Genomic DNA, 14,831 nt, shown 5'->3' with positions numbered 1-14,831 from the left:
TCCTGTTATTTGTGGATATTGGCAACACCAAGGCCACAAAACGGGTCAGCTTTATGCTGAACCATGTCTTAAAACCTTAAAGTGAAGGCTAAAAATTTCTATTTTAACCCAGAGACAGAGGTCCCCCCATTCGGGTCCTTTCCTCAGCCCCTGATGGCTTAACTGCCCAGCTGTGGGAAGAGGAGAGGGCAGTGGCCATCCTGGGCCCTTACCCCCACCCCGAGGGCCTCCCAGCTCGGTGGTCCCAGCCTTCTCCCTCCTCAACCAAGTCTGACAAGCCACCCCAATGCATTGACCGTGGCCTTTGCTGGAGGGGCTAAATATAAAACTTTGCTGTGCTCCCCTCGTCAAAGTTAAAAGCCTTTCATGTCTGTGTTAATGTTTTTTCTGTCTTCTGGCTCCAGTGACAGATGCAGCATCTTGCGCTGAGTAACTGGAGAGTGAGTGGCTGGCAGGGGCCAGGGAGGTAGGGGTAATTTATCTCGGAGAGTTTAAGCAGGATGACATGGCTGGGAACAGGAGCGGGGCGAGGCTGTCACCTGATTACTAATTCCAAGATTTCTCCTCTGAGAGGGAGAAGGAGTGAGCGAGGATGAAAGGAACAAAAAGCAAATCAATAAACAGGTTAGCGTCTGCGTCATTATTAACTCTCGGCCTGTCAGCACCCCATTGAAGCGATCGCTCGAGGCGGCCTCGGATTTAATGGTCAGTGCAATAGATTTACTGTAAATGTTATCAGAGGCAGGGGCGGGGGCAGGGGGCGCGAGGAGGCCTTCATTGACAAATCATTGGATTGCGCCTGGATGCATGAAGCCATTTCTGAGCGTGCATAAATAACCCAGAGCTTAGGTTCTGGCTGGCAGTTCCTCCCTCCCTCCCTCCTTTCCCCAAATCCTTCACTTCTGGAATATTCCAGGAGCCAGGTGTCCCCTAAATCTTTCCAAGGGCCTCTTGGTCTGGCCCTTGCAAAAGACGAAAAAGGCCCGGCAGCAGGTCTGCCCCAGAAGCCTCTGGGATCCAAGCAGAGTCAGAGAACCAGAAATGAGCCCAGACCCCAGAAAGGGGGCCCAGGGTCTAAGGCTGCACTCTACCAGGTGGCAGGCCTCTGAAAGGTCAGTCCTAAAAGAGGCACTCCCTGAACTCAGGGTCTAAGTGTTGGGGATGCCTTCTTGTGTCCTTCCTATCACTCACCAGTCTCTGCTGCTTCTGATCCTCCTGCCTCCTATACTTACTAACAGCAAATGCTTTAGACCCTAAGGTTGGTGGGAGAACTTTTCACTAGTCCATTCATCAGAATGTAGGTTGTTGGCCTACTCTATCGCCAGGAGCCATGGCAGAACAGGAATCCAAGAGCAGGCAGAAACAGTGGCCAGAGAGGACAGTAAGGCAGCCTGCTTTTTTCGAAGGCAGGGCTGCTGTTGGCCAGTTGTTGAGGCTGTACACTGCACAAGTCTAGGGATATCATGCACATCATAATCTGTGTATGTGGCGATCTCTGGAATTGTGCAGCAGGCAGACTTCACAAGCACATGCAGCAGTCCTAACAGAGAGGCAGTGCCAGTGTGGCCGGTGGAAGGTAGAAGCCACCCACAGAACTGGACACTGGCAGCCTTCCCCTGTAGATTCCAACTGGAATCAGAAGGGACAACTAGGCCACCAGGCATGGGTCGTCTAAACAATTGCAAGGGTTTTAAAGGACCTTAGGAACTTGGGCCATTGAGAAGGGGCATGTTTTGCTGACACTTGAATGAGAACCAGACCATGAGAACAGCCACCTCAGGGAATGAAGGCTTCGTGTGAGCTATGCTGACCATATTCCTTCAAACCAAGCATGGAGACTCAAGTTCTTTTTTTGTTGTTGTTTTAATTATTTTTTTAACCTTTATTTATTTTTTTGACACAGAGAATCAACGGGAGAGGGTCAGAGAGAGCGGCAGACAGAATCCGAAACAGGCTCCGAGCTACGGGCACGGAGCCCGATGTGGGGCTCGAACTCACGGACTGCGAGATCTCGACCTGAGCTGGAGTCAGACGCTCAAGCGACTGAGCCACCCAGGAGCCCCAAGGAGACTCAAGTTCTAACAAGAGGTTTTTGCTCTACGGATGGAGACAAAAGCCTGGATGCAGAAAGGCTCTCCTCTCTCTGGCACTGAGATTGTTCCTGAGGTCAGAAGCAGAGCACTTGGCCCCTGATTCTCAAAAGTAACACAAAGAGCTGGAGTCAAGGACCCGCCCCCTGCCCTGAGACCTGGAGCAGATAAGCCCTGTCTCCGCCGGGGTTCCCCTAAATGGAGTCTCTAAGACAGGGACTTGGAAAGAGGTTGTTTGTCAGGGAGGTGAACCAAGAAAGCAGGTTGGGCAGGTTCCTTTGGTCCTTTGGTACCAGTGAGAGCTCTCAGGCCTGGAGAAAGAGGGACATAAGGCTTAAGAGACCAAGGAAATTGGCCGCAGCCGCAGGTGGGCCTGGAGGTGTGGGACAGGACCTCAGTAGCATCTTCTAGAGGATCCAACTTCAGCATCCACCAGGACTGCCTGGCTACCCGCCCCCATTCCTCTCCTGTAGAAAAGCCAAGTGCCTCAGAACACCACTGCACTGTTCAGACGGACTGGCTACCACCTCCCGTGGAAAGAGCCGGGAGAACCCAGACTTACCCCTGAGTGTTCCTTGAGGACTTTCCACCAAGCTTATGCCAAGGAAGATCTTTTATCCAGGACTGTCCCATAGTGGTAGGTTTGGGGATATTCCTTTGAGTCTAGGATGCCTCCCATACTTAAGTGGGGCTACCTTGAAGGTTAGCCTTTATTTTTACTCCAGGACATTCTCAGGGGCAGACAGAGAGGATAAACAGCTACTTGCGTGTGCAGAACTTTACCCATGGCGCCATTTTCGCTTCACAACCATCTTGAGAGCTTAGCATCAGAATCCACGTGTTCGTAAGCACCTGCAATGCCCAAAGTGATTTTTGCCAGGACACATCCCAGGAGCCTTCAGTCAGAAGCTGGTGGCACCCTAAAGCTTCCCCCAGGACAAAGGCCACTTGCAAAGCTGGATCGATGACAGCCACCCCCAGGGATGGCTGTCACCCAAGACCTATCCCTCCAGGCCTGGGGTGGTGGCGGTTTCCCTCTGTCACTAATCTCCAGACGGCCTCACATTCCCTGTTGAGTGTCTCAGCCCTTAAACTCCCTAAAGGGGTTTTGAACCAGAGTGTTGGTGATTGCTAATATGATTTTTATTCTTCTGTGTGACCCCTGGCTGGTGCAGACCCCTGTCTTCATTTCCTAACCCCCTCCCTGCTTTATTTGTTCTCTTTAGAATGACCACTGTCCAACATATCATACATTTGTCTTTCATTCATGGTCTGTCTCCACCAAGACAGGAGCTGGGAGCTCCTCTTTCTCTGGTCCTCTGAACAGTCTCTGACACACGGAAGGTGCTCCAGGGGCACTTGGCAGATAAATAAATGCAGAACCTGCTGGCCGCTTCCATTTGGGACCCAGAGGGGAGCCTGGTGCTTCTGTGCAGATTCCAAGCTGCCCGGCCCAGATGCCCCTCTGCCCGCAGCCTGAATCCAATGCCCCAGCCGCCCGCCATTCACCTCCTGATGCAGCTGTCTGAGTGTTTGCCCAGTGAGGCTGGGGGAACCGGCACAAAGCGGGTACTCACAGGGGACGCCGGTAGCCTTTGCCTCCATGCCCTGAAGGAGACACACAGCCAGAGAACAGACAAGGCCCATGAGAGGCGAAGTGGGGCCTCCGAGCTGTTTCCACACCCGAGGGGCTCAGCACGCACACGTGTGCACACACACACACAGAAACCCATCGGATGCTTCCATCTCTACTCACCTACAGCTCATTCCCTCCTTAGCTGAGCTGAGCTGAGCCGCACTGGGCACACTGGGCCCACCTGTGTCTGCAGGGCCGGGGCCTCCGTCCCTCATCTCGGAGAGCTCGTGCTCTCAGGCCCTTCCCAAAGCGGCCATCCCAACACCCACCCCCCTACCCCAGGAGGTGAGACCCCCAGAAAGGAGCCCGTCTCACTCCCAGCAGACCGGAACGTTCCGTGAGGAGGGGATGAAGGGCAAGAAGGAAACGGCCCCGCACGTCCTGAGATTGAGTGAGAGCCCCTTGGAGGTGGGAAAGGAAACCTCTTCCTCCTTCAGACTCCGGAGCTCAGTCTCTGAGGATGCCGGTAGACTTCCAGAAGAGGGGTGGGGGCGAGTAGGTGTTTGTGTGGATGGGGAGGTGTCTACGTGATGAGTGCCCGGTGTGTGTGACATATGTGTGGATCTGAACTGCTGTGGTGTGCATGGGTGTAACTGTGGTGTGTGCATATAGTGTCCATCGTACGTGTGTTCATTTGTGCGGCACGTTTGGGTGTGTGTGCATGTGTGGTTCTACGTCTGATATGTCACTTGCATGGTTTCTGTGCATGTTTGTATGGTGTACATGATATATGTATCTACGTGTGTGTGTGTGTGTGTGTGTGTGTGTGTGTATGTATGGCGTGTGTTTGGTTCAACATACAGAAGCACCCGTGATGCCTAAAGAGAATCACAAAGGGGGCCCCGCGAAGGCAGCCCACCCTGCTGAGGACAGAACCGGGCTTCAGGGCACCCCAAACTGTTCAGTGGGAACGGGCCCCTCCAAGCCTGTCACTGCGGGCAGAAGCTACGAGGCACAGTGTTCCCTGAAACTCACACTCCAGTGTGAGGGAAGGGGTGGGTCCTATAGGCAGGGGAGGGGGGGTCATACGGAGGACCTAGAAGAAAATGGTCTCTGAAGAGGGGGCAAGCCCAAGGAGGCCCGCGAGGGACCCCCACTCAGAGGTACTCCTCCAGGGTTTTCCCGGGCTCGGTACCCACGTGCCCCCGCTCATTTAGGTCTTTTAAGAAACCTGACCCTGAAGCACAGCAAGCAGGCGTGTGTCCCCTGGGCTGGAACCAGCAAGAGGGCAGAGGAGGGGAGACAACTGGGAGGTGAGGCCTGCCCACAGCCCCCTCTGCTGGCCCCTGCACCAGAGCATCCTCAGGAGGGGCTGGAGGGTGGGGTGGCCTGCAGCACTGGGAGGGGGGCAGGGAAGAAGCCTAGAGGAACGGCCACTTGGGTAAGAAGACTGAAAGACCCAAGTCCCGGTTGGCTTATGGAGGCAGGCGGTGGCCTCCCAGGGGACGGTGAGCTGGACGGGAGTGCCAGCAGCACAGGACAAGGTGACCTCCCCCAGCTGGCACGGGGTTCCTCATGGGCCCATCAGCCCCGCCCGCTTCCCAGCCCGAGTGGGGCGGTGGCTGGGCCAGGCCATCCATGGGGGATGTGCCAAACAATTACTTTCCTTATTGAATATCTGATTAATTATTCAGGAGCCAAATCAATTATTCATATCTCATTTAAGCGAGGGGGGAAAAGCCACTGCCCCTTGACAGAAGCTTCTCAGCGCCTCCCAAGGCCCTGGGGACTGAGTCATCAGCGGGAGAAATTGTCACAGCAGGAATGTGGCATTGCCCCGGCTGCTGCAGCCACCGCAGCCCTCCTCCCGCATGCACCGTCACCTGGGCGCACACACACTCGATCACACTGTCTCACACACACACACACACACACACACACACACACACACAGCACCCAGGAGGTGCCAGCCAGGTACAGCGGTAGAAACAGCGTGTGGAGATGATCATGTTAATGCCTAGATACACATCTGACACCCCGATAATGGAAAGAAGAATGTGGGCACACAGAGCAAGAAGCCAGTTCCTTGGGTCTTCAGAGCAGGGCCCAGGGAGGAAATGACATTTGCATTAAGATTTGACAGAGGACAAGGCAGGGAAGGTAGAGAAGGGCATCCCAGGCTGAGGGAACTGCAGGTGCAGAAGTGCAGAGCTATGAGAGAGCATGCGGTGCTGGGGACCGTCGGTGACACAGGGGACAGATGCATGGGAGGAAGGAACAGAGAGCAGAGACCGGATGACCTGGAGATAGGGGTTCCCCCACCGTGGGGAGCCACTGCAAGTGTGGGGTGTTCAGGGGGATGCAGTCTGGAGGCCAGGGCCCCATTCTAGGCACTGGTTTACCATCTCACCCCCCCCCCCCATTCTGTCCAAGGGTGCCTGCTGGCGGGAGCTGCTTCTAGAATTCATCTCAGCTGGAGTCAGGAAGCCTGAGGCTCGTGGCCAAACCTCTGCCACTTACCACCACCCCCCCCCCCCAGCCAGGGTTCCCTGCTGGAAGTGGGGAGCGTGGGGGGCAGGGACCCAGAGAATCTTAGACTTCCAGGGCAGGGGGCAGGACTTACAGGCACTTTCAGCAGATGGAGAAACTGAGGCCCAGAGCAGGGAGCTGACCTACCCTTGGTCACCCAGAGCCAGGCCTCAGGCGGGCAGCAGATAGACTCTGGAGAGGCCGTGCAGGCTCCAAGGGGCAGGGACCTGTGGCTGCCTGTCCTACCTGAACCCAGGCCCTCCCTGAGCCCCAAGGGAGGGCTCTGCAGAAAGAAGGGAGCCAGGGACAGGCAGAGACAGCCATTCCTCTCTGTCTTCCTCCTCTTTGTTTCTGATCTCTCACGTGCTCTGTGTGTGTATGTGTGTCTTTCTCCCTCTCCCTCTGTCTCCCTCTGTCCCCACACCCCCCATCTCATTCTCTCTCCCCCTCCACCCCTTCTCTTGCTCTCTCTCTTTCCCTCTTCTTCTCTCCCTATTATTCTGTCCCTCTCTCCGTCTCTACCCACCAGCCATCTGTGCCTCTCTGTCTCTCCATTCTTTGTGGCTCTCCCACTCTGGCTTTGCTTCTTCCCCAACTCATCTTTCTCCTCCCCTCTCCTCCCCCCTCACCTTCTTCTTTCTCTCCATCCCCAGTCCCATCCATGGCTGGGACCCAGCCCCTTCCTTCCCCCAGCCTCTCAGCCTGACCAGACCCCGGCGCCCCACACCCACTAATCAAATCTGTGACCTGATTCAATTACACCCAGCAAAAACCCAGACGTGTAACCTTGTTAATATCACGTTTATTAGAGGGAGGGGAGGAGAAAATTAAGATAGACTTCGTGTTGCTGCTAATTAGAAAAATTGAGACTTTACATCTGCGTAACGCCGAGCAACATGTGGTGGTAACAGATGTGGGCTCATTACACAGCTGCACGGGGCGGGGGGCGTGTGGAATAGTTCCCAAGCCCGCCTCCCTCCTGAGCTGCAGCCACCCCAGCCGTGATGACACCCTGGGAAGCAGCAAGGCCAGGACCTGGAAGAGGAGGCTGTACGGTCCAGGAACCAAGGCCCCAACCTTGGAGTCAGATCAGAATTCAGACCCTAACTCTGCCATGTGAGCTGTGTGACCCCGGGCCAGCCCCCAACTTCTCTGCACCTTGATTTTGTAATTTACATGCAAAGATGCCAGCAGCACCAGCTTCACAGACCTGTGGGAGGATGAAATGAAATAAGGCAAGTCCACTGCCGAGTACCGGGTCCGCACATGCTCAGACCTCCAGTGCTGGCTGCAGGGCAGGGAACAGCTGAGATGCCATAGCTCCCCTGCATGCAGAGTGTGCACCCCCCTGCCCACACCTCCATCACCCTACCCCTGCAAAGGCCAACAGGAGCCAGGGCTCAGCCCACCGGCCCCTGGGGATTTTGTGGCTCTGAAACAGCCCCGTTCAGAACTCTTTAAGCTTGGACCCTAGGCTTCACTTGTGAAGGAATCTTGGAGGAAGGGCAGGATTCACTGAAGGCCCTACTTTGGGGGCCAGTGGAGGGAAGGAGGGAAGGCCAGAGATTGTGTGGGGACAGGGCTCTCAGGTGTTGCATAAAAGAAAACAAACCAGGGGCACTTGGGTGGCTCAGTTGGTTAAGTGTCCGACTTCGGCTCAGGTCACAGTCTCACGGTTCGTGAGTTCAAAGCCCTGCATCTGGTTCTGTGCTGACAGCTCAGAGCCTGGAGCCTGCTTCGGATTCTGTGTCTCCCTCTCTCTGCCCCTCCCCTGTTCATGCTCTGTCTCTCTCTCTCAAAAATAAACACTAAAATAATTTTAAAACAACAAACCAAAATAAATAATAAATAATAAAAATAAAAAATAAATAACCAGGATGCCCACTTAAATTTGGATTTCAGATAAATAACAAGTCATTAAGCATAAGTATGTTCCATGCAACATTTGGGATATACTGATGCCAAACAATGATTCAATGTTTATCTGAAATCCAAATGTAACTGAACATCCTTAATCTTATCTGGCAACCCTAAGTGGAGAGTCAGAATAAACTGGAGCTGGGAGAGTGCTCCAGGCTCCCCTGAGCCCACAAGACATAGGTAACCAGCTGTGGTGGGGGTAGGGGTGGGGCAAAGAGAGGCTAGGAAACTTCCCCTCCCTGTGCCACCCCAGGAGCTGAGCCCAGGCCCACTCCCCGCCATGCCTCTCTCAGAGCTGAGTTAAAAAGGATTCTGGCCCCAGATCCCTTCAGGTGGACAGGCCCTGGACCTGGGGGAGCCCACCTTCCACCTTCAGGACAACCCGCAGTCAGAGCCATATGATGGGCAAAGCATGAAAGCTCATGAAATGCTGCCTCCTTGTCTCCTTCTGTCTCTCCCTCCTTCCAGGGCACCCCTTTGGCCCTGGGTCCCTTCATGGGGCACCCCTCTAGACAGCTAGGAGCACAGGTCCCACAGGAGCCCCTCAGGAGCTCAACATCCCATATCTGCAGGCCTGCACAAAAGGAGTCACAAAAGCAAAGGAAAATCTCTTCAGTGTGTCATGAAAAGTCCAGTGCTAAGGGGACTCAGGGCAAAACAGAGGCTGGGCCACCTTCTCCCCAGACAGAACCCTTGAGGCCTCCCTGCCCCTTCTGGCCCACTTGTGGGGTCAGAGCCCAAGGGAACCAGGGAGGCAGGGGACATGAAACAGGGCTGACAAATACACAAGGGATTCTGGGTCAGGCAAGGGTGGAAAGGCCCAGGGTGAGCCTCCCCCAATATGTCTGAGGTGAGAGTAGGGGCCAGACTGGGGTGAAGTCTCCCAAGGGGCACCAGCCCACAGCCAGCCTGGCCCTGTGGGCCAGCCACAACTCCAAACCGGAGAGCCTAAGACCTTCCCAGAGGGAAGCCCTACCCTGGGGCTAGAGGTTTGTTTAGTTTGGGTGGTACCCCCAGAGTCTAGCACAGGGATTCACATAATGAGCATGTCCTGCATATTGGGCACTGTTCAAAATGCTTAGCAAATATCCACGCACTCACTTTCCTAACACCTGCTGTTTGCTCACTGCCCCCACCCACTGCCTTCATCCAATCTCCAACCTTCTCCGCCAAGCTCGGTGCCCCAGGAAGCTGACCTCCTCCTGCTGTGCTGCCCTTGCCCTCCAGCCTTGGGGAGGTTTCTGCCAATGGGAAGCACCTGGAAGAGATAAGTGGGCCTTCTACGATTCTAGCCATGGATATGGATCAGGTGGGGCAAGGAACAGGCGTTCAAGACTCTGGCCCTCATGAGCCTCTGGAAACACCTTCCTTGCCCTTGCCCCTTCAGCCTGGTGGGGGGGGAAGGGTCCCTGTTTGCTAACCATATGGCCTCACCATCCCTTATGTTTCCTTAAACCTGCTCACACCATGTAGACTGTCCCTTCAGGACGTCCTTTTGAGGAAGCCTTTTGAGTGTGCCATTTATGTCCTTCCAGAATCCTGACTGATCTAAGAATCCCATGAAGTAGGTTACCATTGTCATTGCCATTTTGAAGATGAGAAAACCGAGGCACAAAGAGATTAGTAACTTGCCCAAGGGCACACCAAGCAGTGACTACTCCTGGTTGCCACAGGTCCAGCTGCTTCCCCCCACACCTCTTGAGACCCTCCACACACAGGCCTTGTTCACTCCCCCTCCTTGGGTCCCTCTCTCACCCCACAGGGCTGGGTTTCCGGATGTCAGGTTCAGACCTCGTCTGATCATTGAATAAACGAGTCCTCAATCCCTAGAACAGGGAAGGCGTGGAGGAGGATTCCACTCATGAAGCCTCATGAAGCCGGCAGTCCCAGGTCCCGCACCTCAGAATTAGGATCATAAGACCTATGATCAAGTCCAAATCTATTCACTGAGATGGGTGTGGGGAAACGCCTGGCCAGGCACATGGTGAGCTTCCATCATTGTTCTAAACTAGGGTTTCTCAGCCAGGGCACTTTGCCCTCTGAGAGACACTCGGCCAAGGTCTAGAGACGTATTCAGCTATCACAACTGGGGGTGGGAAACTCTGGCATCTAGCAGGTAAAGGCCAGTGATGCTGCTAAACATCCCACAATGCACAGGACGGCCTACAACAAAGAATTCTCCATCCCAGAATGGCAATAGTGTCAAAGATGACAAACTTAGGTTTCCCCACTCAGAGGACCACAGAATCTCAAGGCTCTCAGAGGGCATTGGTCCTACTGCAGATAAAGATACTAAGAGCTAAGAATATCTCAAGTCACTGTCGAATTAGGAATAGCCAGTATCCAAGTCCAAATCAACATTTGACCTCTAAAGTCTAGCACAGTACCTTGCACAGCATGGGATGGATGCTTGTTAACCTGACCCAGCTTCTCGCTGCTCCAAGAGGGTTCTCAGCTTGTTCTCAGCTGCCTTTCCCTGCCAAGATGAGGGGATATCTGGGACAGTGGGTCCCTGGGGCTTTCTTCCCCTGGAAGATGAGTCCACAGGGCTTTCCTTTGGAGTTCTTCCCTCCCCACAAAGGCTCTTGTCAAGGAGGCCCACTTGCGCATGTGCACACACACGCCTTCAGGCACATATGCACACACTCTACGGCCTGAGCTGTGACTATGTGAATAGACACCAGCTCATCCACACCGCCATGTTGGCCTCAAAGGGATCCCTTGGAGAGCCCTGCACTTATTCTGACAGTGTTGCCAGTGGTCTTCAGAACTGTGTGGACAACCTTGTCAAGGGCAAACTTTGATCCTTCAAAGGTAAAAGTGATTTTGGAAACAGCTCCTGGCCACGACTTATTCAGGTGTGCTCAGTGGGAGAACATACTGGATCAGGCCATCCCAGGAGAGTTCTCAGAGGAAGCCATATATGGAGGTGGAGGTTTTGTGAAGTGGTTCCGGAGGTGACTGATGGGGAGTCAGGGCCATCCCCAGCTGGGACCATGGGCACGTGATCCAGGACAGGAGAACCAGGAATGGGATGAGGATTTGGTTGAGCAGAGGCATCACCTCGATGGCCAGAGGCAGAATGAGCCAGAGGCCAGCCCCAAAACCACACACCCAAGGAGAAGTCAGATCCATGGCTCAGCCTATGGTCCAGAGTAAGGCCTCTCTCTTCTTCCACCCTTTGATCTCCTGCTAGTACCTCCCACTGGCAAAACCCAATGGGAAGCCTCCAAGCAAGTTCTTTTAGGGCCCAGAGAAGGGCAGAGAAATGAATGGGGAAGAGGAGGAGGGTGAATAGAGAATAACTGGCACACCTGTCCTCTTTGACCAAGACATGGGCACTAACCCTAAACTAGACTGATCAGACCTTGCTCTCCCAGGACTCTAAACCCCAACCAGAGAGATGGAAGAAAAATCCATTCATTCCCATAACAGTGCCTGTACCACCATCATACCCAGACCACACAGAGGAGCCGCAGTGAAGGGACATCAGCCAAAGAGCCCTCGTCCTGTCCCACTCATCTCCACCTTCAGGACTAGTCAGCCAGAACTTACTGGTGAGAAAAGGATATCTCTGAGCAGCTCCTGCTGATGGCTTTATAACAGGGTCACCTGGACACCTTAAATCACACTAATGAACTGCAAGAACCCCGCGTAGGGTGCTGGCAGGAGACCACACCATTGCAATGGCCAGAGGGGAGACCTTTTTATTTCTTTTCCCCAGAAACTACTCGATAAATGCTTTTAGCATCTTTTTTAAATGAAAAAAAAAAGGAATGAAATGTAAGGGGCATATTAACATCACTCCCGTTTTCAATTAGTCCAAATGATCATGTTAAAAGCTATTAATAAGCCACTGTGAGTGGAGGCCACTGGTAGAAGGGTTCAGCGGGGAGCACTTGGCAGCCCACAGCAGAGTTTTGTGCAGCTGCTAAGGACCCCTCCTCGCCTCACCTCCAAAGCCCCAGGGAGCCACCATGTTCGGGCCATGCAGGGAAGGGTGGGACAGTGGACTGGAAACACCGAACATCCAAGGAAAGGAAAGGCTCCCACACCCATGGCACCTGCTCAGACTGGGGAAGAAACAAGAGCCAGGTTTGGAGTTAAACAAATAAATGCCCGGTACTATCAGTTCTTTTTGGGAAAAATGGCCACATGGGCCAAGCTCAGGTCATCCTTCATGGTCATGCCAGGGATGCCCCAGGTTAGACACGATTGTGTCCAACTCAACAGTCAGGTCAAACTCTCCTGTGCCAGCTGCAATCTGTTAGTGGTGGCTGCTTTGGTGTTCTGTGCTGAAAAGGATCCTTTTGTCCTCCACTGGGAAAAGTGGCTAAGTTGATGAGTGATATCTGCCCATGCAATGGCAAAGAGGGTGGTGGCATGTTGCTACCATGGATCCGCCATTCCTGTTGGGAGAATGGCTACCCCTTTGGTCCATCCACCGGCTAGAGGGGGCTTTCATTCCAACCATGCCCAAGTGAGCCAAAGCCCTCCTTCCTGACTCCTCTCACCCTGTGCCTTGTTTCTGGCAGAACAAGGACCAGGACCCAGCATTTCTTCCCAGTGCCCAGCTGAGCACAGGGACTCGCTTTTGTTGTTCCCAGCCATGCCAGAACCAAGAGAGAGGAGCAGGAGGAGGGGACCTTTGTTTCCTCTGTCCCAGAGACTTTCAGTCCAGAATTAGGACTCACCCTTCTGGTCCCCACTGGTGTCACAGTCCCAACCCCGTCAGCCCTGGACTCATGCAAGTCTTCCCCAGGTTTCTCTACCCCCAGCCTCACCCCACTGAAAGCTACTCGCTCACTATCTTTTTTTCTTTTAACATTTATTTATTTTTGAGACAGAGAGAGACAGAGCATGAACGGGGGAGGGGCAGAGAGAGAGGGAGACACAGAATCAGAAGCAGGCTCCAGGCTCCAAGCCATCAGCCCAGAGCCCGACGCGGGGCTCAAACTCACAGACCGCAAGATCGTGACCTGAGCCGAAGTCGGACACCCAACTGACTGAGCCACCCAGGTGCCCCTACTCTCTCACTATCTTAGAATGATCTCCACAAAGCACAGTTCTGACCATGTTTCTCTCCTGCTGATGACACCTCCATGGCTCCCATTGACCCCACATAACACATACCTCCCAGCCTCACCTCTGCTCACCAGACTCTCCAGCCATTCCAAACTCCCTACCATTCTCTGACATTATCATGCATGGTGACACCCCCAAACTGTGTGCTTGGAACTTTCCTTTTGCCCCCCACCCTGCCAGATAACTCCTGCTTATCCACGGAGGTCCAACCTAGAGGTTACCTGCTCTCCAGTGCCCACTGGAATCTTCTAAGGCGGTATAAGCCTCTCGTACCTTGATTGTCATGATCTGTTTGTGGTCCCTCTCCCCTACATGACTGGGGTCAATGACACAAGCTACTATCCAATGCAGAAAGGCCTGTGGACCCCAGAGGCAGGCCCTGTGCTAAGCCTCACCCCTGCACTCTGATGTCATGTTCTGCCTTCCGCATCCCAGACTTGCACAGCCAGCCGAGGAGGACCCCCAACAAGAAGGGGATGCCAAAGGAACCCAAAAGGTCCAAAAGGAGGTTGCAAGGCTCTGGCCAGGACCACGTGGCCATTTCACAAGTTGTCCTTTGGCTGTGCCCCTAAGAAGGAGAAAGTAGCCTCTGCATTCTGGACTCTGGGCCCACATTCCCACTTTCCCTTCTCCATCCTCACTCCACTCGTTAGACCAGATACCAGAGCCAAAAGAAGGGCTGACCGTGGACCAAGGCCTGAGGACTCAGATGGAGGTGGACAGCCAAGCAGTGTGGCCCCCTGAGGGACCCAGCCCCAGATGGACTAAAGCACCATCTCTGTTTGCTAACCGACTCCCACCCTCGCACCCCATGATTGATGGTGGGCAGATGCATCATGCCCCCACTTCGTCTCCCGCAAAGGATTTTTTTTTTGTTAGGTTTTGCTAAAGCAACCTGCAAATTAATTTAATATCCTCCTTTGGTTGGGAGCTATGAAACCGGGCCCGAGGCTGATGATGCATGAACCATCGGCGGCAAGTATTTAATCTCTGGACAATGGATAGAGATGTTAGTGCATGCCACACTAAATTCTATTTACGCTGCCTATTAAGGGCAGTCAAGCTGAAGGGAATCGGTGCACATTACAGGCCCTAATGGGAGAGGAAGCTCCACAACAGTACATTAAAGGCAGAAAATGAATTAGGAGGGGACCGCGGAGGAGAAAACAGGCAGGCCAAGGGGACGTCTGGAGATAACTCTTCCTGACAGCCCAGCGCACACACCCAGCGCCGTGGGTCAGATACGCCAAGGAGAGAAGCCCTAAAGGTTCCCCCAAAGACCCTACCTGTGGATAGCACTCCACCTAGGGCCCAGGGACATGGGAGCTATGGTCCTGCAGGTGAAGAAAGAAAACTTGGAATTATCTGAGGCCACCAGCAAAGCCTCCCTGCCCATTCCGGGTGGGTCCCTCTGAAGGTCTGAGGCATTCTCCATCCCTCTGGGCTCACTGAAACTTCCAGCCCTTCCGCAGGCAGGAGGAAGTAGGAGAAGACCTGTGGGCTTCTGCTGCTGCTGCTGCTGCTGCTGCTGCTGCTGTGACATTATTGGGCAGACTTTGAGGACAGTGAATGATGTACAGGAGAATAGAGCTACAGAGACTTCAGATGCATCATGTGATCTTTTCAAGTCC

This window comes from Prionailurus viverrinus, chromosome A3 (genome assembly GCF_022837055.1).
Source record: "Prionailurus viverrinus isolate Anna chromosome A3, UM_Priviv_1.0, whole genome shotgun sequence".
Taxonomy (NCBI): domain Eukaryota; kingdom Metazoa; phylum Chordata; class Mammalia; order Carnivora; family Felidae; genus Prionailurus; species Prionailurus viverrinus.
Note: the sequence above shows the minus strand (reverse complement) of the source record.